The sequence below is a fragment of the Miscanthus floridulus genome, chromosome 8, assembly GCF_019320115.1.
Source record: "Miscanthus floridulus cultivar M001 chromosome 8, ASM1932011v1, whole genome shotgun sequence".
Taxonomy (NCBI): domain Eukaryota; kingdom Viridiplantae; phylum Streptophyta; class Magnoliopsida; order Poales; family Poaceae; genus Miscanthus; species Miscanthus floridulus.
The window spans coordinates 178158450-178161980 of record NC_089587.1 but is presented as its reverse complement, the minus strand read 5'-3'; positions in this window follow the sequence as shown (position 1 = coordinate 178161980).

Genomic DNA, 3531 nt, shown 5'->3' with positions numbered 1-3531 from the left:
CTGATTCCTTTGAGACGAAGGAACTGGGCACCGAGCCCGTTACGGTCCAGGGGTTCGAAGGCTGGGCCCCTGAGGGTTTTGACAGCCACCCCAGAGCAACAGAGTCAGGGACAACTATGGGCGAGCCTGTACATGGCCAAGGCCCAAGCAAGCGAAACGCTTGGGACGCCCTAAGTCGTGTCCGAGACCAGCAGGGATGTCTCCGAATGGGATCCCACCGTAAGGATGCGCGAGGGTCACACAAAAAGCCAGGGGAACTCCTGATCACCCTCTCACTCCATGTAGAGGCTCGGGGGCTCTTCCTGCAACCTTGCCGAGACCCAGCGACCCAGGCTCGCACCCAAGGGGGCTCGGCAAACAACCCCTCCTTCCGAGCGAAAAGGATGCGCGAGGGTCACACAAAAAGCCAGGGGAACTCTTGATCGCCCTCTCGCTCCGTGCGGAGGCTCAGGGGCTCTTCCTACAACCTTGCCGAGACCCAGCGACCTAGGCTCGCACCCGAGGGGGCTCGGCAAACAACCCCTCCTTCCGAGCAAAAAGGATGTGCGAGGGTCACACAAAAAGCCAGGGGAACTCCTGATCGCCCTCTCGCTCCGTGCGAAGGCTCGGGGGCTCTTCCTGCAACCTTGCCGAGACCCAGCGACCTAGGCTCGCACTCAAGGGGCTCGGCAAACAACCCCTCCGTCCGAACGAAAAGGATACGCGAGGGTCGCACAAAAAGCTAGGGGAACTCCTGATCGCCCTCTCGCTCCGTGCGGAGGCTCGGGGGCTCTTCCTGCACCCAGGACAAAGACAAGCAACCCAAGCTCATGCTCGGAGGATCGGAAAAACGCGATAAGGGGCACCAAGCCCATTACGGTCTAGGGGTTCGAAGGCTGGGCCCCAGAGGTTTCGACAGCCGCCCTAGGGCAACATAGTCAGGGACAACTATGGGTGAGCCCGTACATGGCCGAGGCCCGAGCGAGCGATCACTCAGGATGCCCAAAGTCATGTCCAAGACCGTCAAGGAGGTCTTCGAATGGGATCCCACCGTAGGGAGGCATCGAGCCCTCGGGGCCAATCGAGCGGCCCTGGGACCCACTAGAGAAGCCCTCTAGTACTTTTGGAGTGCGTCTCTGGACCGCTAGCCGACCCCTATCGTATGGGGCACGGGCCTCCACTCGGACTTACCTGATAGCAGCTCACCGGAAGTGTCACCACTCGCACCCACCGAGGGTAGCCTGGCATATTCCACCCCTTCTTCCGAGCGAAAAGGATGCGCGAGGGTCGCACAATAAGCTAGGGGAACTCCTGATCGCCCTCTCGCTCCGTGCAGAGGCTCGGGGGCTCTTCCTGCAACCTTGCCGATACCCAGCGACCCAGGCTCGCACCCGAGGGGGCTCAACAAATAACCCCTCCTTCTGAACAAAAAGGATGCGCGAGGGTCACACAAAAAGCCAGGGGAACTCCTGACCGCCCTCTCGCTCCGTGCAGAGGCTCGGGGGCCCTTCCTACAATCGCGCCGAGACCCAGCGACCCGAACTCGCACTTGTGGGCTCGATGAATACGATAAAACCCCTAGCTCAACGTGAGAAAAAACCCCTAGAGGAATAAATCCACTCCTCCAGGGCCTCGGGGGCTACACCCGGTGGGTGCGCTCGCGCGCACCCGCCGAGGCTTCGAATACGCAACACCATCCCGCCAGGAGCTCCCATGAGCCAAACCGTGTCAAAACCTCAGGAAGAGCGCTTACACTCTCCTCGAGGCTCGGGGGCTACTGTCGGGTACCATGAAAAGGGGTCCCTAAGCAAGAGCCAAAAAATCGCTTAGACCCTCTAAAAATCAAAGCCAAGAGACAACTACTGGCTAACCCCCGCCTTGTCCGAGGCTACCGATTCTCCGCCTCGCTCGAGGCCTCGCACGTAGGGCCTCGGACAGGGAACCGATTCTCCAACTCGCCCGAGGCCAGCTCGTAAGGCCTCGGATAGAGAACCAATTCTCTGACTCGCCCGAGGCCCCGCCCGAAAGGCCTCGGACGGGTTGCCAATTCTCCGCCTTGCTCGAGGCCAGCTCGGCAAACAACCTCGTCGCCTCCGCCTTGACCCACTTCTCTGACAAGATGTCATGTCCAACCGACGCGTTCAACCGCTCCCGCGATATCAGCCGAACGACGGCTCGACACAGCGGAGTGGCCGACGAGACATAGGGTCACATCAACGCCATGCCGTCTGGGACGGGACGGAGCAGGGGTTACCGACCGCTGTGCTCGACACTGTGCCCACGACGAACACCCATGCGGCGCTGTGTTGCCTGACCCCAACTGCTCCGAGGACAGCGCGGCGTGGGGAGTCAAATTCGGGTTCCTGTAGCCTCAGAATTAGTGTATAGGACCAACTGCTCCTTCTGGCCTCGGCAATCCACATCAGGGTCTCGGCTGCCTTGGGATTTGTGCCCACCGAGCCCCCCCCCACGATGGCTCGGCCTCGACACCAACTAAGCCTCAGCCCTTTACGCTATCGACACACAGTAACCGGCACGTCGTCCGCCATGTCCTGCGTCAAGCCATCACTAGAGCTCCCACGTCGCGTAGGACTGGACATGACCGGCGCGTCGCTCCAGTCCATCAAGGACAAAGACCGCTCCGTCGACCATGCCGCCACAGTAGCAAGCTACAGTGCTCGGACACGCCGCCTCCGCTTACAAAACACATGTATCACCTCTGTCCCCCCTTCGACTATAAAAGGGAGAGACCGGGGCCGTTTCTAGGGACGAAGGGAGACGGAGGCGCTTACGTTGAGGCTGACACTTACGCTCACAGACGACGGGCTCTCGAGTTCACGAACTCACGCATAGACGCTCAGACGAACACACGCGCTTCCCCGCTGCCTGAGATCAACATCTCAAGCAAATCACACCACCCCACGTAGAGACCTGGGACTAGCTCCCTCTCTCGCCCTGCTTGTAAACCCCTACTACGAGCACCTCGGTGCAAGGAATACAAGATCGATCTCTCAGACTAGACGTAGGGCACCTATTGCCTGAACCAGTATAAACCTTGTGTCTCTTTGCATCACCATCCGGGATTGGGAACACGCAGTACAAATTTACTAGTTGGTTGAGGACCCCCCCCCCAGTCCAAAACACCGACAGCGAGGCTGCGGGTGCCGGCGCGGCGGTTCACCACGTCCGCCGGAGAAATAGCAAGAGGCGGTTGGTTCAGAGCTGGAGAGGGATCCATGGCCTCCTCGACGCGTCCATTGGCGGCGACGGTGTGGAGCGTTGGGAGTTGGGGCATGGTGCCATTCTTTTTTTTGTGTTCGCAGGCTTCCAGTCCTGGTCGTGACGTGCGCAGGGCACGTTCGAAGCCGCGGATGGGTGAGAAGCCTAGCATCACATGTCAAAAATCGGCCATCGAATTTGGTTTAAGTGTTTTATTAGCCTTTAATTTTATTAGATACGAAATTATGTGTATATTTTTCTGGGCGCATAATAGTTGGAGGCTCTCAGCAGGGATGTTTTTTTGGGGAGATCTAGTATAATTTTGATTAGTCC